Source organism: Somniosus microcephalus, chromosome 3 (genome assembly GCF_052327205.1).
Source record: "Somniosus microcephalus isolate GS21.2 chromosome 3, FLI_Smic_1.0, whole genome shotgun sequence".
NCBI lineage: Eukaryota > Metazoa > Chordata > Chondrichthyes > Squaliformes > Somniosidae > Somniosus > Somniosus microcephalus.
This window is the reverse complement of record NC_140989.1, coordinates 364,585,416-364,608,211: the sequence shown is the minus strand read 5'-3', so window position 1 is coordinate 364,608,211 and position 22,796 is coordinate 364,585,416. Positions and strand designations below refer to the sequence as shown.

The following is a 22,796-nucleotide window of genomic DNA, read 5'->3' as shown; positions in this document are numbered from 1 at the left end:
ATCACCACTCTATAGTTCTTGCATATCTCTGCGATTTCACTGCAGATTTGCTCCTCTACCTCTCACTATTTGGAGGCCTATAGAATACTCCCAATAATGTGATCATACCCTTTTTGCTCCTCAACTCTAAACAAATGGATTCTGTCCTTGTCCCCTCAAGAACATCCTTCCTTTCCAACACTACAATGGCCTGTAATTTCCGAAAGGAGGCTTCCTGCGTGCGGATGTCTCCTATCGGAAAAAAATCTACACACTTACCTGAGGACTCCCGAGGTCCGGACAATTCTGATCCTGGGCCTGTCCACAGGCGAAATGCGCAGGGCCCACAGATCACGTGGGCCAGGCGAGCCAATGAAAGAAGGGAATCCCCCTTCATACTTTTTACAGATAAAGCTGTCAAAAGTATGAATGGGGGTCACTGAAAAAAGACACTAAAACATTAAATAATTTTTTTTTAAATCACGTTTTTAAAATGAGTTAAAATTACAGTAAATTAAATATTTTATAAAATTAAAAAAAAATAATTAAAGTTTTTTACGGGGCTAAAAATAAACTTACCTTTTTTAAAAGTATTTTAAATTATAAATGAATGGAAAAAAAAATTTTTTACTTTTTTAAACTCTTATGCTGGTAAAAGCAGATCATACGCCTGCTTTTACCAGGCGTAAGATTTGTAAGGGTTTTCAGCAGGCGGAGGCTCTGCAGAAAGCGGAACTCTCCCCCCGCAGAGGCTCTTCTCCAGGGCAGGCATCTGATCTGTCAAGAGGATTCTTGACAGATCGAAAATGCCGGTTTTCAGCGCATGTGCTTCGCATGCCGGAAACCGGCATTTCTGATGTCTCTACGGGTGTGTACACAGCTCGTACATACCCGTAGGCATCTGAACATACAGGTCAATGTCTACCTTAATCAGCGCTGCCACCCCACCTCCCTTTTTTCCTTCCCTATCTTTTCTGAACACCTTGTACCCTTGAATATTAAGTGCCCAGTCCTCACCGTTTTTAATCCACGTTTCCGTTATTGCCACAACATCATATTGCCACACTGCTAATTGTGCTTGTATCTCACCAACCTTATTCACCACACTTTGTGCATTTACGTACATGCATTCTAAACCCATTTTTGAACTTTTCATAGCCTGCACGGGGCAGCACGGTGGCATAGTGGTTAGCACTGTTGCCTCACAGTGCCAGGGACCCAGGTTCAAATCCGGCCTCGGGTGACTGTCTGTGTGGAGTTTGCACATTCTCCCCGTGTTTGCGTGGGTTTCCTCCGGGTGCTCCGGTTTCCTCCCACAGTCCAAAGATGTGCGGGTTAGGTTGATTGGCCATGATAAAAATTGGCCCTTAGTGTTAGGGGGGATTAAATACGTGGGGTTATGGGGATAGGGCTTGGGTGGGATGGCTGTCGGTGTAGGGACCGGGTGCTAGGGTTTGGATGATCAGCCATGATCTCGTTGAATGGCGGAGCAGGCTCGAAGGGCCGAATGGCCTATTCCTGCTCCTATCTTCTATGTTTCTATGTTTCTTAGCCTGCTCATATCTAATATGGTACTACTTCTGCCTCTAGTACTACTTTCTTCGCTAGTACTATCCAACACACTCACTCTTTTATGCAGCTTATTCCTCTTTTCTACTCCTATATGTTGGTGCCCATCCCCCTGCCAAGCTAGTTTAAACCCTCCCCAACAGCACTAGCAAACCTCCCCGCAAGAATATTGGTCCCAGCTCTGTTGAGTTGTAACCCATCCGGCTTGTACAGGTCCCACCTTCCCCAGAAACAGTCCCAATGCCTCAGGAATCTAAAGCCCTCCCTCCTGCACCATCTCTCCAGCCATGCATTCATCTGTTCTATCCTCTTATTCCTGTACTCACTAGCACGTGGCACCGGAAGTAATCCGGAGATTACTACCTTTGAGTGAAGGGATAATTACTAGTCCTGGCCCCTTTAGGGCTACCCTGGATCAGGTGTATTCCCCAGACTTTCTCTTTCAACTAAAGTTAGAGGTAGCTGAATCCTAAAGATGCTTAATTGGGTCTAAAGTTTCAGGCTATCTCTCCCTAAAGGAAAGGAACAACCTGAAAATGTTACCGTCCTCCAGATAGCACTTTTAATAAGTTTAGCTAGACTGTAATGTTCTGGATATTATGAGGGTCTGGAAAACTCCCCCAGAATTCTGCAACGCCTCACCAAAGAGTGTACAGAGATTGAGTTTGCGAGTTTGATACAGAAGTACTATGTGAGACAATTCTAAAAATATATATATTTATTAAGGAACCGACATATAATTTACAGTTGGTGATTCAATCGCAACATTAACAGTTCCAAAAACAGAAATCTTACAATTCTATTATCAGAGATCTTTATTCTCACATCTCAACTTCTCTAGTTTTACAGTTCTTAGTTTATTCCAGGATATCCACCAAAATCAAATATAATACAGTTGATCCCCGAGATACAAAGAGTTGTAGACTTACAGAGCTTGCCTCTGAAGCCGAGAATCACTTTGCCCCTTTACAGTGAATCTATCATCCCATTTGAAAGTTCAATTTTTATACCCTTTCTCAGTGGTATTTCCTTTGAAGTTTTCTGCTGATGTAAGCTAATTATTTCTAGTCATTTTTCTGCTGACCCCTGCTATTTTCACAGTTAGATCAGCTTGTAGCATTAAGAATTATGTCTCTACCTTTAGGTGTTCGAAGCTTATCATAAAAAATGGTGTGAAGCAGGTGCATTTATTTGATGTCATTCTTACCAAAGTCTTCTATGCAATTCTTAAGTCACCTCAGCTGGTTGCAACACAGACTTGTGTCTCCTGTCTTTCATTTGATGTCATTTTTACGAAGGCATATGTTTCTTAATCTTTATGTGTTTCTTTCCGAAGTGTAATTATAACACTTTAACAGGGTATACCATTGTGTTCTTTCCAAGGCTTCAGACTATCAGGAACCTCCAACCTCCTGTTTCAATAAGGTTATTGATTCAGTGTCAACTACTTATCTTATCTCACTAGCCTGTATGCTGTTTACAGCTTCTCCATTGTTAAGGCTTTTAGATTTTCAAGCCCAGTATGTCATGTTTTAATAAAGTCAGAATTCTTTTATAGAATGGTGTATTTTTCTGAATAGGTATATTGCTTATTCCTTCACATGAGGTCCTGTTTTTTAATCTTTCCCCATGCTCCCTATTGTCTGCCTGCAGGCCTGCAGAGACATGAGTTCAAATCCCACCACGGCGCTGGGGAATTTAAATTCAGTTAATTAAATAAATCTGGCATTAAAAAGCTAGCATCAGTAATGACGACTGTGCAACTATAGGATTGTCGTAGAAACTCATCTGGTTCAGTAATGTCCTTTTATGGAAGGAAATCTGCCGTCCTGACCTTCGAGGAGTCATCACCCTCACCAGTATTCAATGCTGATTATTGGTTTTGGAGTGCCACACTCCTGGAGGATTCCTGCACTGCTTGCCTCTTCCTACCCTTCTGGGTGGTCACCCACTTGCTATTCTGAACTCTATCTGGCTGTGGGGTTGACCACCTTCCGGATTCTGAATCCAGGAAGTATTCAGCCACCCATATTCCCTGCAGTGATTACAGCTGACCCTCAAGCTCAGAAATCCTCAGCGTCAGTTCAAGCAGCTAGAGGCATTTCCTGCACAAGTGTGCCTCCGGGACATATGAAGTGTCCTTAAGTTCCATGTGGCACAGGAATTGCAGGCTACGGGTTGCAGCTGTCCCTCCATTTTAATTGGAAACTTGAAGTAAACTCCTTAGATATAAGGTGATTTTTTTTATAATTACTGTTAACCAAGTCTAAACTACACTGCTGTTTTTCTATTCGCTCCTCAAAGTGAACTGACCAAATACTATTTACTCAAGCTTAACAAGAACCACTGCCACCCTGGGGGAGTGACAGTGGCTCCGTGGAGCAAGAACCTGCTATCCTCTCTTAGGATAACAGCATTCATCCTCCCACTCTGCCAGTGCTCCTGCTGTTGCCTGTCAGCCAGCCCAGCCCAGACTGCTGCCTCCCATGCCGAGGTGGTGCGGTCCGCAGCCGGGCCTTCTAGGTGCAGAGCTGCTCGAGGTCGTCCTGCAAGGCCATCTGCAGTCTCCTCAACTGAAAGTTAGTAGCCTTCCAGCAGCCATGCTGCAGCCACTTGGGTAGCACTTCATAGGAGCATTAGGACAAGCAAAAGCACACTAAAGACAGGCACTAAGCGAATGCACAAGGTTGATTAGTTAACTTTGTTATGTAATGTTGGATGGATTAATGTATAAAGTTGGATTGGAATCTTTTGTGGTGGCTTTTATTTCAGCATTGTGGTCAAGAGGACACTTGATGGTCAGTAACAGAGGGAAGGTAAGGTGTGGGACTATTGAACAGGGAATTTGGGTTGCGTTCACTGATACCGCAGTCGGCTGAGTTGATCACGGACAGCCCGGCAGAAAGAGGACGTCTGGTTTGCCTCCTCCTCTTCCGCTTCCTCCTCTTCCGCCTCCTCCTCTTCCGCTTCCTCCTCTTCCGCTTCCTCCTCTTCCGCTTCCTCCTCTTCCACTTCCTATTCCTCCTCCTCCGCTTCCTCTTCCTCCTCATCCTCCTCCTCCACTGTTTGCCATATGCCAGGTGGCAAGGGCTATGCCCTCATGATGGCGAGGTTGTGGAGCATGCAGCACACCACAAAGAGTCCTGTGACATGCTCTGGTGAGTACTGCAGGGCTCCTCTAGAGTGGTACAGGCAGCAGAAGTGCATTTTTTTTTCCTTCAGGTACTTATCCAACTCCCTTTTGAAAGCTGTGATTGAGTCTGCCTCCACCACCCTTTCAGGCATTGCATTCCAGATCCTAACCACTCGCTGAATAAAAAAGTTTCTCCTCATGTTGCCTTTGGTTCTTCTACCAAGCACCTTAAATCTGTGTCCTCTGGTTCCTGACCCTTCTGCCAATGAGAACAGTTGCTCTCTATCTATTCTGTCCAGACCCCTCATGACTTTGAACACCTCTATCAAATCGCCTCTCAATCTTCTCTGCTCTAAGGAGAACAACCCCGGCTTCTCCAGTCTATCCACGTAGCTGAAGTCCCTCATCCCTGAAATCATTCTCGTAAATCTTTTCTGCAACCTCTCTAAGGCCTTCACATCCTTCCTAAAGTGCGGTGCCCAGGATTGGAAACAATACTCCAGTTGAGGCCAAACCAGTGTTTTATACAAGTTCATAATAATTACCACACTTTTGTACTCTATACCTCTATTTATGAAGCCCAGGATTCCGTAAGCTTTATTAACCGCTTTCTCAACCTGCCCTGCCGACTTCAACGATTTGTGCACATATACCCCTAGGTCTCTCTGTTCATGCACCCCTGTTTAGGATTGTACACTTTAGTTTATATTTCCTCTCTTCATTCTTTCTACCAACATGTACCATTTCGCACTATTCTGTGTTAAATTTCATCTGCCATGTGTCTGTCCATTCCACCAGCCTGTCTATGTCCTCACTATCCTCCTCACTATTCACTGTACTTCCAAGTTTTGTGTCATCTGCAAATTTTGAAATTGTGCCCTGTACACCCACATCCAAGTCATTAATATATATCAAGAAAAGCAGTGGTCCTAGCACCGACCCCTGGGGAACACCACTGTATACCTTCCTCCAGTCTGAAAAACAACCGTTCACCACTGCTCTCTGTTTCCTGTCACTTAGCCAATTTCATATCCATGCTGCCACCGTCCCTTTTATTCCATGGGCTTCAAATTTGCCGGCAAGCCTATTATGTGGCACTTTGTCGAACGCCTTTTGGAAATCCATGTACACCACGTCAACCACATTGCCCTTATCAACCCTCTCTGTTACCTCATCAAAAAACTCGATCAAGTTGGTTAAACACAATTTGCCTTTAACAAATCCGTGCTGGCTTTCCTTAATTAATTCACACTTGTCCAACTGACTGTTAATTTTGTCCCTGATTATTGGGCTGGATTTTGCCAATGGGGAGCTTTTGGAGGCGGGACTCCCATTTGTCGGGTTTCAGTCCCGCCTCCATCAACTCCTGGCCAACCCACGCTATTTTCCCTTAATTGACCTTGTTAAGCCCGCCCAGCAGGTTTAGCAGGCCAATTAAGGGAAAGCCAGTTCAGAGAACATCAACGTATGATGTTTCAGATGAATTGTCATCGTTTGACAGCTCATTCAAGCTGTCAAACACTGACATTCTCTGTAGTTTGATGAGTTCTTGAATTAAAGACCTCATCAAACCTCATCCTTTTGCAGAAATTAGATGGTTGTTGCATTGGAGAATGCAACGGCCATCTGTCATATCTGCCGCGGAGGTGCGAGACTCTCCACATACCCAACGATTGAAGCCTGCAGGAAGAAACAAAGGTAAGTACACTTTTACTAACACTTTCCACTTACCTCAGATACTCACCTCTCCACACTTGCACCCATCACTTACCTTCACAGCACACTTTTGCACCCCTCCAACCCCCGCAGACCCACTACTCGCCTCGGTGACCCTGGCGGGGTTCGGAGCCTTCGGGAAGCCCACACTTGTGTGGGCAAAATGGGGATAATCCTCTTATCTGCCTGTTAACTACCTCTTAACAGGCAGTTAAGTGGCTGTAATCCCTTCCCGCCTCCTGGCAAGATGGCACGGAGGCGGGTTGGGGGCGGGTTGGGCACGTGCCCCCAGATTCTGCCATTTGCCCAGCAGACCCTCCTCCAAACCCACCTCCCCAGGGCTGGCAAAATCCAGCCCATTGTTTCTAAAAGCTTCCCCACTCCTGAGGTTAAACTGACTGGCCTCTAGTTGCTGGGTTTGCCTTTACACCCTTTTTTGAACAAGGGTGTAACATTTGTAATTCTCCAGTCCTCTGGCACCCCCCCACCCCCACCCCCGTTTCCAGGGAGGTTTGGAAAATTATGGCCAGTAAAATTGATAGACAGGATGTACTAGAAAGGCTGGATATGCTTAGACTGGACAAGTCGCCTGGTGCAGATGGCTTGCATCTCAGGTTGCTAAGGGAATTGGGGGAGGAGATAGTGGAAGTGCTTGCCATAACTTTCCAATCTTCCCTAGATGCGCGGGAGGTTCCTGAGAATTGGTAGTGGTAAATGTGACACCATTGTTCAAGAAAGGGTGTAAGGACAATCGTAGTAACTACAGGCTGGTCAGTTTAACATCAGTGGTGGGTAAAGTTTTAGAAACAATAATCAAGGAAAAAATTTACGGGCACTTGGAGAGGTTTAAGCTAATTAAAGAGAGCCAACACAGATTTGTAAAAGGCAGATCGTGTTTGACTAATCTAATTTAATTTTTTGATGAAGTAACAGAGAGGATTGATGAAGTGAATGCAATGGATGTTGTCTACATGGATTTTCGGAAGGCATTTGATGAAGTACCACATAGAAGGCTGGTTAACAAAATTGAGGCTCATGGAATAGGTGGGTCAGTGGCAGCTTGGATAAGGAATTGGCTTAAGGACAGAAAACAGCGAGTTGTGGTAAATGGCTGTTTTTCAGACTGGAGGGTGGTAGACAGTGGTGTTCCCCAAGGGTCAGTGCTGGGGCCACTGCTTTTTTTGATTTCTATAAATGACCTGGATATTGGAATACAGAGTAGAATTTCTAAATTTGCCGATGACCCCAAACTTGGGGGTGTGGCAAACAGTGAGGATGATACCAATCGACTGCAACAGGACACAGAAAGGCTCGCAGAATGGGCAGACAAGTGGCAGATGGAATTTAATAGAGAAGTGTGAGGTGATGCATTTTGGCAGAAGGAACACGGAGAGGCAATATACAGTTAAAGGCACAGTTTTAAAGAGTGTGCATGGACAGAGGGACCTGGGAGTTAATGTGCATAGGTCCCTGAAGGTGGCAGGACATATTGAGAGAGTGATTAGCAAAGCATATGGGATCTTGGGCTTCATAAATAGAGGTATTGAATACAAAAGTAGAGAAGTTATGCTGAACCTTTATAAAGCGCTGGTTAGGCCACAACTGGAGTATTGTGTCCAGTTCTGGTCACCACACTTTAGGAAGGATGTGAAGGCCCTTGAGAGGGTGCAGAGGAGGTTTATGAGTATGATTCGGGCAATGGGGGATCTTAGCTACAAGCACAGGTTGGAGAAGCTGGATTTGTTTTCATTAGAGCAAAGGAGGTTGAGGGGTGATTTGATAGAGGTGTACAAGATTATGACGGGTTTGGATAGGCTAGACAGGGAAAGGCTGTTTCCACTAGTTGATGGTACAAGGACTAGGGGACACGGATTTAAGGTTTTGGGCAAGAGATACGGGGGGGATGTGAGGAAAATCTTTTTTACGCAGCGAGAGTGAGGACCTGGAACTCGCTGCCGACGGAAGTGGTGGAAGCGGAGACACTCAATGTTTTCAAGGGGAGACTGGATCGGCACTTGAGGGAAATAAACTTGCAGGGCTACGGGGATAGAGCGGGGGAATGGGACTGACTGGATTGCTCTACAGAGAGCCGGCACAGACTTGATGGGCCAAATGGCCTCTTTCTGTGCCTCTATGATTGTATGACCTCCGCAATTTCTTCCTTCACTTCCTTCGGCATCCTAGAAGGCATTCCATCTGGTCATCTGCATTACAGCCAGCCTTTCTGGTACTTCCTCTTTATTTTTGGGCAACAGCTTTGGATGCGACAATGGCACACCCAGCCCAGTCGACCCTGCAATAGTCCTCCCCATTAACATCTGGGGACTTGTGCCAAACTTGGGAGAGCTGTCCCACAGACTAGTCAAGCAACAGCCTGACATAGTCATACTCATAGAATCATACCTTTCAGCCAGTGTCCCAGATTCCTCCATCACCATTCCTGGGTATGTCCTGTCCCACCAGCATGACAGACCCACCAGAGGTGCTGTCACAGTGGTATAGAGTCAGGAGGGAGCAGCCTTGGTCGTCCTCAACATTGACTCCGGACCTCATGAAGACTCATAGCTTCAAGTCAAGCATGGGCAAGGAAACCTCCTGCTGATTACCACCTACCTCCCTCCCTCAGCTGACGAATCAGTACTCCTCCATGTTGAACATGAAACACTGAGGGTAGTACTGGCACAGAATGTACTCTGGGTGGGGGACTTCAGTGTCCATCACCAAGAGTGGCTCGGGCCTGTGGTGAGAGAACCAACACGAGGGAAAAACCTACTTGACCTCGCCCTCACTAATCTACCTGTCACAGATGCATCTGTCCATGACAGTAACCAGCGCACAGTCCTTGTGGAGTTGAAGTCCCATCTTCACACTGAGGACATCCTCCATCGTGTTGTGTGGCACTACCACTGTACTAAATGGGATAGATTCAGAACAGATCTAGCAGCTTGAAACTGGGCATCCATGAGGTGATGTGGGCCACCAGCGGCAGGAAAACTGTATCCCACCACAACCTGTAACCTCATGGCTCGTCATATCCCTCACTCTACCATTACCATCAAGACAGGGGACCAACCCTGGTTCAATGAGGAGTGCAGAAGCGCATGCCAGGAGCAGCACCAGATGTACCTAAAAATGAGGTGCCAACCTGGGGAAGCTGCAACACAGGACTAGATGCATGCTAAAAAGCAGAAGCAGCATTGTATAGGCAAAGCTAAGCAATCCCACAATCAACGGATCAGATCAAAGCTCTGCAGTCCTGCCACATCCAGACATGAATGGTGGTCGACAATTAATCTACTAATGGGAGGAGGAGGCTCCATGAATATCCCCATCCTCAATGATGGCAGAGCCACAGAAGCCAGTCTTCAGCCAATTCGATACACTCCATGTGATATCAAGAAATGACTGAGCGCACTGGACACAGCAAAGGCTATGGACCCTGACAACATCCCGGCTGTTGGGTTGAAGACTTGGGCTCCAGAACTAGCCATGCCTCTAGCCAAGCTGTTCCAGTAGAACTAAAACACTGGCATCTACCCGACAATGTGGAAAACTACCCAGGTATGTCCTGACCACAAAAAGCTGGACAAATCCAATCCAGCCAAATACTGCCCTATCAGTCTACTCTCAATCATCAGCAAATTGATGGAAGGTATCATCGACAATGCTATCAAGCAGCATTTACTCAGCAATAAACTGCTCACCGATGCTCAGCCTGGGTTCTGCCTGGACCACGCAGCTCCAGACCTCATTACTGTCTTGGTCCAAACATGGACAAAAAAGCTGAATTCCAGAGTTGAGGTGAGAGTGACTGCCCTTGACCTCAAGGCAGTATTTGACTGAATGTGGCATCGAGGAGTCCTAGTAAAATTTATGTCAATGGGAAATAGGGGGAAAACTCTCCACTGGCTGGAGTCATACCTAGCACAAAGGAAGATGGTTGTGGTGATTTGAGGTCGATCATCACAGCGCCAGGACATCGCTGCAGGAGCTCCTCAGTGCCATGACCTAGGCCCAACCATCTTCAGCTGCTTCATCAATGACCTTCCCTCCATCGTAAGGTCAGAAGTGGAGATGTTCGCTGATGATGGCACAGTGTTCTGTTCCATTGGCAATTCCTCGGATAATGAAGCAGTCCATGCCCGAATGCAGCAAGACCCAAAAGTCAGGCTTGGGCTGATAAGTGACAAGTAACATTCGTGCCACACAAGTGCCAGACAATGACTCTGCAAAAAGCAAGAGTCTAACCACCGCCCCTTGACGTTCAACGGCATTTCCATCGCCGAATCCCCCACCATCAACATCCTGGGGTCACCATTGACCAGAAACTTAACTGGACCAGCCACATAAATACTGTGGCTACAAGAGCACATCAGAGGCTGGGTATTCTGTGGTGAGTGCTGTAAAGTCTGTAGGTTGTGCAGTAAATAACTTCAGAGACTTTAGAAGTACAAACAAAACAGGTCTTTACTATTCAGAGGTCTGGGCGATTTTTGCCCTAGTTAACGTATCACAACCCTTATATACTGGTGTGGTCACTATCGGTATTACAGTATACATGAGCCAATAAATAGTGCCACCCTGAAGTAGTGCTCTTAAAGGCGAACGGTCACATTCTATAGTTCCCTTAAAGGTAAACGGTTACATACACAACACTCCTCCCTTCCTAGCTTATTACTTACAGAATCCCGTCAAACATACAATCTTCAATTTTATATAAACAGGTTGCAGATATACTCTCGATGGAGTCAACGTCATATAACAATTTACAGATATACTCTCGATGGAGTCAACGTCATATAACTTCATGTTTAACATAACATAATAACATATATAACTTCATGTCAAAACAGATCACAGATTCAGTCTCTGTGGAAAACAGTTCATAGATTCAGTCTCTGTGGTGTAGTCGGTTCACATTGCTGGAGTGACTCATTCAATAGTCCTTCCATGGGTTTAACAGTTTGAACTTCCGAACTGAATTGGCTCCGTTCGGAGGGACCACGTGTGTGATCTGGTAGAGGTAATCATGGTTCAGATGGGTCATCTTCTGTTTCGACTTTTCCTTTTCTGCTTCTTGGAGACTCTCTGGGCTCCACTGTCAGCTGCCAGCTGCATGCGCAGTTCCTCCTTCTCTTCCTCCTTTTTCCGTAGTAGAGCCACCTTCTCCCGATGTTCCGTAGACTTTCGGTGCTCCTCCATGATTTCTGTATGGTGGGAGTCGAAGTTACAAGTTGGGCAGGACAGGACATAGTAATATTCGGAGTCGTCCTGAGCTAGGCCAGCGAGAGGGTCTTCTATGTCCTCCCTACCCAGCTGGACGTCCGCCAGCTTTTGTTCCAAATCCAGACATCTTTCCTGAAGAGACTTCTTCACGTGTTCCGCTTCCTCTAACTTTTTCTGGGCTTTCAGCAAGTTGTTTACTAATGACCTCATTTGTGATTTTAATACTTCAACTTCCTTTGGAGATTGATTGATCGGACTATTCAATCCCTCTACCGGAGCAGTTGTTTCAGCGTTCTGTTGTTCAACCTTGACATGAGTCAGCGTACTTTTGGTATCTAAGGGTTGCTCTGCTGCCATCTTCTCAGTCTGTGTTGCAACCTCGGCTATTTCAATAACTTTTGAGAGCTCCAAACCCTTCTCCTCTGACGATTTAAGCTCATGTTCATGGCCCATTCTTACGGTCTCTGTGTTTCTTACAGTTCCCTTTTCTTCCACTGAAAAGATTTCCAGTTGCATCTGTTCTTCAAGTCGTTGGACCTCGGCCATTGCCGCTTCATATTTATTTTGTGTTTCCTTTAATAATTTAACGAGTTCTTGGACATCCTGTATTCCCTGTTCTGGTATGTCTTCCACCACTAATTTTTTTCCTATGGATTGAATCCCTAACGATGAGTCAGCCTTGGCCTGAAGCTCATCAAACATTTCCTGCAGACTTTGTAATTCTTGCTTATGGTCAACCTTTAGTCGTTCATGTTCTTTCACTAACACGAGCTTTTCGGAAGTTGCCAAGTTAACCCCTTCCAGGATTGTAGTCCGAGCCTGTTCATACTGTTCTTTCAACTCGTTACACTCTGCTTGCAACAAGTCGTAGAGGTGAACTGGAATACCATCCTGACTTCCTGAAGATTCCTCTTCCTTTGGATCGTTCTGTGTATATTCTAGTTCCTGAACAGCCTCAGGGAGATGTGATTGGTACTTGGCCACGATGGCTCTATGGTCGCTCTCTGCTTGAGCGAGCTGTCTCTGTTGTCTTTCCAGGGACTCCCATTCGGTGTCCCAGAACTTTTTCACCTTTTCCATCTCTTGTAGGAGACGGGCACTCAACTGTTCTAATTGTCGTTGTACTTTGACATAACGTTGAGTTCTAGCCCGGTGTTCCTCCGTAATGCATCTGTCTGTAGCTTGAACAGACTCAGAATTCTCTGTCTTTATGCACGCCATCGATTTCCCAACCTTAGTCCGTGAGTTCATGTTAATCTTGTTTTTCATACATAAGCTGGACTTATCGTCTTCCGGCTCGGAGTCTGAGCTGCTTGTCTGCACCGAGTCCTCACTCGTCATTGCTTGTCGGTAGTGCCATTCCATGTCTATTTTCTTGATCCACTCCCGTCCCAGAAGTGGTGGTCCTCCCTCAGGTAGTACGTACAGATACATTCGTGGGTGTTCTTTACCCCTATCTCTCACCTTGACTCGTATTTTTCCCAGGGGGTATACATGATGCCCCGTGTATGTCTGTAATACGAATTTGGTATTTCTTAGGGGTATGTGAGAGAATAGCCGGTGATAGTCCTTTTGGTTGATGACGGATACAGCTGATCCCGTGTCCAGCTCCATTCGTACTTGGACTCCCGCTATTTTTAGTGTGACCCAGATCAACTGTAGATCAGTTACTTTACCCACATGGTGGATTCTCAGACTATCCAGCTCCTGGCTGTTTGGGTCTGAGTCTGAATTTTGTTCGTCTGAACTCTTTTCAGCCACCTGATGCACCTTGTTGTACTTTCCTTGTGGTGGTGGCTTCCTTTGCTTGTTGGTCTTCTTTCCGGACCTGCATACCTTCGCGATGTGACCCAGTTTGCCACATTTCCTGCACTCTTGGTTCTTAAACCAGCACTGATTCTGGTCGTGCGTTGTCTTTCCACAACGGTAGCATTTGGGAGTGCTTGTTGTAATTTGGTCCACCCCGAGTGCCGCCGCCTTTAGCTGCATTTCCTCCGTCCCTTTCGCTGCGGCTTCGTGCGATGAAGCTATGAGGACAGCCCTGTCCAGTGTGAGGTCGTTTTCTTCCAGAAGTCGCTTCTGCGTTCCTTCTTTGGCCAAGCCGCATATGAACTTGTCCCGCAGCGCCTCTGTCAAATTCCCTCCAAACTGGCAGTATTTCGCTAGCTTATGCAGTTCGACTAAGTATTCCGCATTGCTTTCATCTTGCCTCTGGGTTCTGGCGTAAAATTTAAATCGTTCCGCCAGCATCAACGGTGTGGGGTTCAAGTGATCCTTCAACACTGTTACGATCTCTTCGAAGGTCTGGTCCACTGGTTTAACTGGTGCTATTAGATGTTTCAAAAGCCCGTATGTTTTTGCTCCCATCGAATTTAACAAAGTTATTGCCTTGTTGTCATCCTCAATTTCGTTGGCTACGCAATATATTTCTATGCGTTCCACATACGTGGCCCAGTCTTCTATTTCTGCATTAAAGTCATTAATATTTCCTCGCTTAGGCATCTTCTTCTCTTTTTGAGAACAGTACAAGTATTACTTTACTTATTATTAATTTTCTTCTCTCTTCTTGAGAACACACCAGCCTTTCTGAAAAATCTTATTACTTTTCTGAAATTCTTAATAATTTCCAAGATGGCGGTTTCCCGCTTCTTCCTTCTTCTTCAGCGGTTTTCCCCGAAAAATGGCGGCTTTCCCGCGCTTCTCGCTCTCCCCGCCCACTTCAATGGCGGTTTTCCCGCGCTTGGCGGTCTTCACCCGGTCCCCCGACGCCGTCTGTCAGCCCGAGTGCGGTCCTTATCTATAATGCGATCGCTGGATCGCGAAGCGGCTGCCGGCCCTTATCTGTAGATCCGATCGCTCTCGCGGCTCTCGGCCCTTATCTGGAGATGCGATCGCTGGCTTGCAACGCCTCCCGCTCGGCTCTGGCTCCCCCGCTCGCGCGGCTCTCGGCTCTGACACTCCCGCGCCTACTCGCAGGCTCAGCGCTTCGTGGCAGCGGTTGCTGCACGGCTTCTCACATTGCCCGCGGTCCGGCTGTCACCCGACGCCGTTGGACCCGAATGCTTTGCCCTTCTCCTCCAAATACTTCTACCCCGTTTTTTTTTTAAATTTATTTGTTTTAACTACTCACAGTCTCTTCGGCCGCCTTGTTTTAGGCTGATTGGCTCGCTCAAGATGTGGTAGCAGGGTAATCTGTGCCTGTTGCTGCCGCAGCTTTGCTGTTAATCTTCCAGCTTCCAGTAAGTACTATACTTTTAGTAGACGGAGCCTCGTGTTTTCTTTTTGAAGCTCTCTGCTACTGGTTAGTCTTGCCGCAGGGTACGATCGGACTCGTCGCCACTGTAAAGTCTGTAGGTTGTGCAGTAAATAACTTCAGAGACTTTAGAAGTACAAACAAAACAGGTCTTTACTATTCAGAGGTCTGGGCGATTTTTGCCCTAGTTAACGTATCACAACCCTTATATACTGGTGTGGTCACTATCGGTATTACAGTATACATGAGCCAATAAATAGTGCCACCCTGAAGTAGTGCTCTTAAAGGCGAACGGTCACATTCTATAGTTCCCTTAAAGGTAAACGGTTACATACACAACAAGTGCCTCACCTCTAACTCCCCCAATCCTTTCCACCATCTACAAGGCAAAAGTCAGGAGTGTGATTGAATACCCTCCACTTATCTGGATGAGTGCAGCTCCAACAACACTCAAGAGGCTTGACACCATCCAGGACAAAGCAGCCTGCTTGATTGGTACCACATCCACCACCTTAAACATTCACTCCCTCTGCCACCGGCGCCGGTGGCTACAGTGTATACCATTTACAAGATGTACTGCAGCAATTCGCCAAGGCTTCTTCGACAGCACCTCCAAAACCTGTGACCTCTACCACCTAGAATGACAAGGGCAGCAGGAGCATGGAAACACCACCATCTGCAAGTTCCCCTCCAAGTTACAAACCATCCTGACTTGGAAATATATCGCCGTTCCTTCATTGTCGCTGGGTCAAAATCCTGGAACTCCTTCCCTAACAGCACTGTGGGAGTACCTTCACCACATGGACTGTCGTGGTTCAAGAAGGAGGCTCACCACCACTTTCTTGAGGGCAATTAGGGATGGGCAATAAATGCTGGCTTTGCCAGCAATGCCCACATCCCAAGAACAAATAAAAATAAAATGGCCTACAAAGCACTTAAAGACTTCCTGAGAATCTGAAATGCAAGTTCTAGGTAAATCTTCCCTGCCTACTTCCTACTTGATGTTGGCAGTTTTGTCCTGCAAAGTGCCTTGGGACACTATGTTCTGCGAATGATGCTGTAAGTGTTTTTTCTTCATGCTTCACTAGCAAATGTTCCATTGCGATATCTGATTGAGAATGAGAAGCAAGCAGTTTGGATCAATCGTCATGTGCAGTTGGCAAAAAGACAATTCATGGATGGAATCAACTTGGACATGTGGCAAATGATTGCCCCTGGATCTGAAAATTCTGACAAGCTATCTCAATTTGTTCAGGAAGCCACACTAATCTTCCACCAAGAAATACCTGGGTCTCAGGTAAAACAGACATTTTTTTTAAAATGGGGACAATCAATTTAGTTTCTACTTAATTAAAAAGGAACATTGATATTTTTCTGGTTAAGTAAATTGAAATCATGATTTTTAGCTGCTGTTTATTAGTGCATCATCTTGTTATAAGGCTGCTTTGACCATTGCTGAAATTTTAGTTTGAATCATCTTAAACTGGATGTGCAGCAAACTTGGTGGTGCAGCACTTGTAGCCCAGAATTATACAAGCAAATTGAGGCCCAGCTTCCGGGGATGGCATGGTTCGAACTGTATTTTTCACATAAGTTCTTAGAATGATGCAGCACAGTAGGTGGATATTCAACCCATCGTGTCTGTGCCTGCTTCTCTGAAAGAGCTATCCAATTATTCCCATTCCCCTGCTCTTTCTCCACAGCTCTACAATGCTTTTCCCTTCAGGCATTTATCCAATTCCCTTTTGAATGTTACTATTGAATCCTCTTCCACCACCCTTTCAGGCAGCCCAATCCAGATCATCACAACTCGCTGCATAAAAACATCATCCTCGTCTCATTTCTGGTTCTTTTCATAGAAGGCCATTCAGCCCATCGTGTCTGTGCCGGCCGAAGAAAGAGCTCTCCAGGCAAATCCCACTTTCCATCTCTTGGTCCGTAGCCCTGTAGCTTACGGCACTGCAAGTGCATATCCAAGTACTTTTTAAATCCGTTGAGGATTTCTGCCTCTACCACCCTTTCAGGCAGTGAGTATCAGACCCCCGCCATCCTCTGGATGAAAAGAATTTCTCCTCAAATCCCCTCTAAACCTCCTACCAATTACTTTAAATCTATGTCCCCTGGTTATTGACCCTTCTGCTATGGGAAATAGGTCCTTCCTATCCACCCTCATAATTTTATACACTTCAATTAGGTCTCCCCTCAGCCTCCTCTGTTCCAAAGAAAATAACCCCAGCCAATCTAATCATTCCTCATAGCTAAAATTCTCCAGTCCTGGCAACGTCCTCGTAAATCTCCTCTGTACCCTCTCTAGTGCAATCACATCTTTCCTGTAATGTGGTGACCAGAATGTATGCAGTACGCTAGTTGTGGCCTAACTCGTGTTTTATTCAGTTCATGCATAACCTCCCTGCTCTTATATTCTATGCCTCGGCTAATAAAGGCAAGTATCCCGTATGCCTTCTTAACCACCTTATCTACCTGGCCTGCTACCTTCAAGGATCTGTATACATGCACTCCAAGGTCCCTCTGTTACTCTATACTTTTCAGCATCCTACCATTTATTGTTTATTCCCTTGCCTTGTTAGCCCTCCCCAAATGAATCGCCTCACACTTCTCCGGATTGAATTCCATTTGTCACTTTTCTGACCACCTGACCAGTCCATTAATATCTTCCTGCAGCCTACAGCTTTCTTCTTCACTGTCAACCACACGGCCAACTTTCGTATCATCTGCAAACTTCTTAATCATGCCCCTTACATTGAAGTCTAAATTATTGATATATACCACAAAAAGCAAGGAACCTAGCACTGAGCCCTGCGGAACCCCACTGGAAACAGCCTTCCAGTCACAAAAACACCCATCGACCATTATCCTTTTCTTCCTGCCACGAAGCCAATTTTGGATCCAACTTGCCACTTTGCCTTTGATCCCATGGGCTTTTACTTTTCTGACCAGTCTGCCTTGTCAAAAGCCTTGCTAAAATTCATGTAGACGACACCAAATGCACTAACGTCATTGACCCTCCTCGTTATCTCCTCAGAAAATTCAATTAAGTTAGTCAGACATGAACTTACCTTAACAAATCCATACTGACTGTCCTTGATTAATCCGTGCCTTTCTAAATGACGATTAATACTGTCCCTCAGAATTTTTCCCAAAATTTGCCCAACACTAAGGTTAGGCCGACTGGCCTGTAATTACCGCTTCTCCCTTTTTTAAAAACGGTACAATGTTAGCAGTCCTCCAGTCCTCCGGCACCACGCCTGTAGCCAGAGAGGATTTGAAAATGATGGATTTTGGCAATTGCCTTAAATCTGTGACCTCTGGTTACTGACCCTCCGGCCATTTGAAACAGTTTCTCCTTATTTGCTCTATCAAAACCCTCCATAAAGGGAAGAAAAACTTGTATTGATGTTGCACCCTATTACATCCTTCAGAAATGGCCTGCGGTTTACATTCAATGAGTTACTTGAAATAAAGGAACCATTAAGTAGGCAAAAAATGAACATAGAAACATAGAAGATAGGAGCAGGAGTAGGCCATTCAGCCCCTCGAGCCTGCTCCGCCATTCAATGAGATCATGGCTGATCATCCAAATTCAGTACCCTGTTCCTGCTTTCTCCCCATATCCCTTGGTCCCTTTAGCCTTAAGAAATATATCCAACTCCTTCTTGAATACATTCAATGAATTAGCCTTCTTTGGTAGAGAATTCCACAGGTTCACCACTCTCTGGGTGAAGAAATTCCTCCTCAACTCTGTCCTAAATGACTTACCCCTTATCCTTAGACTGTGACCCCTGGTTCTGGACTCCCCGACCATCGAGAACATCCTTCCAGCATCTAGTCTGTCTAGTACTGTTAGAATTTTATAAGTTTCAATGAGATCCCCTCTCATTCTTCTAAACTCCAGCGAATACAAGCCCAATCGACCCACTCTCTCCTCATATGTCATTCCTGCCATCCCAGGTATCAGCCTGGTGAATCTTCGCTGCACTCCTTCCATGGCAAGAACATCCTTCCTCACTGCTTTTTATTGGGTGATGGTTGAAGCAGATATTTATTGTTAAGAGGTTTTCATATGACAGACCTTGCTAACCTGGAGTGTAGTGATTTAATTCAGAGTTTAGGCTCACTAATGCCTTGTTTTTAAGGCAGGGATTACATTAGACATACACATCCTGGTCTGTGCTGAGTTATCTGATCAAAGCTGGGATGTTGGAGGGCACGATTTACCCCTAGTGCCACTGGGCCAGGGATGGTCAAATGAACCATTTGATTGCTAACTGGAAACCTCCCACTCAAATTGCGATCGTGCAAACATTGGGCAAGGACACCAATTGGGTTTGCTCCTCCCCCATGGTCTAATAGCCTGCCAGCACTCAATGTCTGGCCGTGCATTAAAAAAAGCGAGGCCACTTTGGCTCGGTATTGGAGCATGGCCGGCACTTTTGGGATTGCAATATGGCCACAACTCGATGCCTTTAGGAGAGGAGGACAGAAAAATTGGAGGAAAAAAGTTGGAGAGTGGTGGGAAATTGAACCTGATTAATATTTTTAAACCTAGGATCCTATTGATTCGAACTCGCTATTTTCCCCAACTTTATCACTTTATCATGTTCCGTTTGATACAGTTATGACTACTGTAGAACGACTAACCTGTTAAATTCGCAGCTTCAATGAACCATGCACGAGTAGGGTGTGCATATAAAATCCATATAACTACTAGTCATATCCGGTATAAGGTATGTGATGAAAAATTAACTTCCTCTTGTTACTCTTTGGTCCTTAGGTCACATTTAATGTGCCTTGGTCTCCAAACTGCATAGATGGCCGATGCTATGATTTTCTGACAATTGCAAATTCCTGTGACTTTTTATTTGTGCTGTCCTTTGATATGCATCGTGAAACGTCGGCCGTTTGCTTTGCAAAGCCAAATGCGCCCTATCACCAGACTATATCCGGTATGTACAATAAGACCTTCTGGTTCAGGGTCTACCTGCCCTATATCAATGTTAATCTAAGACCCTCATTATTTTTTTGCCCATTTAGGCATCTCCACTTATATCAAGCTGGGTATTGATTCCAGAAAGCTTGTGTTGGGAGTTCCATGGTATGGTTATGATTATGCTTGCGTGCAATTGTTTGAGGTAAGGTGTTGTCATTATCTGACTTTCACTTATCCTAATTATTTAGAATAATCTTTTATAAACTGTCGTCTTATTGTTATGCAAACTGTTCCATTGATTTCCTTTTCTGGAGAAAGATTGGGGAATGCAGATGCTCAAAGGGACCTGGGTGTCCTTGTACATGAGTCACTGAAAGTGAATGTGCAGGTGCAGCAAGCCATTAGGAAGGCAAATGGTATGTTGGCCTTCATTACAAGAGGATTTGAGTACAGGAGTAAAGAAGTCTTACTCCAATTATATAGGGCCTTGGTGAGACCACACCTGGAGTACTGTGTACAGTTTTGGTCTCCTTACCTAAGGAAGGATATACTTGCCATAGAGGGAGTGCAACGAAGGTTCCCGACATTGATTTCTGGGATAGCGGGACAGTCGTATGAGAAGAGATTGAGTAAACTAGGCCTGTATTCTCTTGAATTCAGAAGAATGAGAGGGGATCTCATTGAAGCATACAAAATTATTACAGGGCTTGATAGGGTGGATGCTGGGAGAATGTTTCCCTTGGCTGCGGAGTCTAGAACCAGGGGCCACAGCCTCAGGATAAAGGGTAGGCCATTCAGGACTGAGATGAGAAGAGCTTCTTCACACAGAGGGTGGTGAATCTTTGGAATTCTCTATCCCAGAGGGCTGTGGCGGCTCAGTCATTGGGTATATTCAAAACAGAAGTCGATAGATTTCTGACTAGTAAGGGCATCAAGGGATAGGGCGATAGGGCCGGTGAATGGAGTTGAGGCAGAAGATCAGCCATGATCTCATTGAATGGCGGAGCAGGCCCGAAGGGCCGAATGGCCTACTCCTGCTCCTATTTCTTATGTTCTTATGTTCTTAAATGCTTAGATTTAATTGCACAAGAAATGGGAGTGAAATCAGTTCATCTGAAACTCATCCCTCTGGTACGTTAACTGTCCCATCAGGGCATCTAATTGTATTTTGGAACAGCCCAGTATTTTTGCCTCTGTTAGCTTGTTTGTAGACTATTTAAAAAAAACTTCTCTTTTTTACATTAAGATTTTTAATAGCTGTTCTACCTTTACTTTTCGCTAATTTCCATTTGCATCCTTTGGCTTGCTCTCTGGCTTTACATTATCCATGCTATATAATATATTCTACTGAGGCATCCCTTCTAGGCTGTAAATCTTAAGCATCTCAAATTTTTTATCAAAGCTCATCCCTTTACATATGGAATCATAAGAACATAGGAACAGGAGTAGCCCATTCAACCCCTTGAGCCTGTTCCACCATTCAATTAGATCATGGTTGATCTGTATCTGAACTCCCAACTTCCTGCCTTCATTCCATAACCCTTAATACCCTTGCCTAACGATAATTTATCAATTTTAATTTTAAATTTTCAATTGACCCTTGGGTCCTAATTTTCCCTCATAGCATATACACTGGGATATCAGTCATGCTGTTACTGCATTTTTGAAGTTACCAAAGTAACTATATTCACAAATAATATTTTTTCATCCTTTTTGTATTTTTCAGGCTGGTAGATGTGTAGTGCCACTGGTTCCTTTTGGAAGTGCCCCTTGCAGTTTTCTTTCTGGAACCCAGGTCCCATACCAAGTAATCATGCAACACATGTCCAAATCAATTATCGGCAGATCTTGGGATGATGATCATAAAACCCCATTTTATATCTACATGGTAAGACTATCAATCAAAACACAATGGAGACCGGTGCATTGTAACATTCTTTGTAGAATGCAAACATTCTAGTCTTTCATGATTCAATATTCTCTATGTACAGGATTCAGCAAAGTTCAGAATATTCCGCTTGTATGGTTGAAAATGTGTGTAGTTGGAGAATTGCCAAGAAAATGGAAGTTGATGTACAAAGCACCAGACCTAGTTCACGGTACTATTTCGAGGAAGAGCAGGGGTGTTCTCCCCGGTGTCCTGGCCAGATTATCTGGTCATTATCACATGCTGTTTGTGGGATCTTGCAGTGTGCAAATTGGCTGCCACGTTTCCTACATTTCAGAAAATTACACAGAATATACAGCACAAAAGCAGGCCATTTGGCCCAAGCAGTTTATGCTCCACTCCAGCATCCTCCCATCCTTCCTCGTATAACTCTATCAACTTAACTTTCAATTCCCTTCTTCCTAATATGCTTATCTAGATTCACCTTAAATGCATCTGTACTATTCGTCTCAACTACTCCCTGTATTAGCAAGTGCCACATTATCACCACTCTCTGGTTAAAAAGTTTCTTCTGAATTCGCTATTTGATTTCTTGGTGACTATTTGCTCTTCCCCACAAGTGGAAACTCTCTTTGTCTCTACTCTGTCAATAGCTTTCATAATTTTAAATACCTCTATTATGTTACTCCTCAGCCTTCTCTTTTCAAGAGAAAAGAGACCCAGCCTGTTCATCCTTTCCTGATAGATATAACCTCACAGTTCTGGTAGCATTCTTGTAAATCTTTTTTGCACCCTCTCCAGTGCCTCTATATCCTTTTTATAATCTGGCAACCAGAACTGTACGCAGTATTCCAAGTGTGATCTAACTAAGGTCCGATATGAGTTTTGCATAAATTCTCCACTTTTCATTTTTATCCATCTAGAAATAAACCCTAGGGACTGGTTTGCTTTTTACGAGGAACTCGTGGACTTCTTGGTCACTAGTATTGCATAAGAACACAAAAAATAGGGGCAGCAGTAGGCCATTTGGCCCCTCGAGCCTGCTCCGCCATTCAATAAGATTATAGCTGATCTTCTACCTCAA

The 22,796-nt window shown here is 44.9% G+C and overlaps 1 pseudogene across 1 annotated transcript in view; it reads left to right on the top strand.

Annotated features, from left to right (window-relative positions):
• LOC147122394 (di-N-acetylchitobiase-like) overlaps positions 1-22,796 on the top strand; it is a 66,873-nt pseudogene that overhangs the window by 33,753 nt on the left and 10,324 nt on the right. The window contains exons 4-7 of the transcript XR_015075710.1: positions 15,965-16,173; positions 19,669-19,840; positions 19,929-20,026; positions 21,551-21,712. The product of XR_015075710.1 is annotated as a di-N-acetylchitobiase-like (transcript). The remainder of the gene's footprint in view (positions 1-15,964; positions 16,174-19,668; positions 19,841-19,928; positions 20,027-21,550; positions 21,713-22,796) is intronic.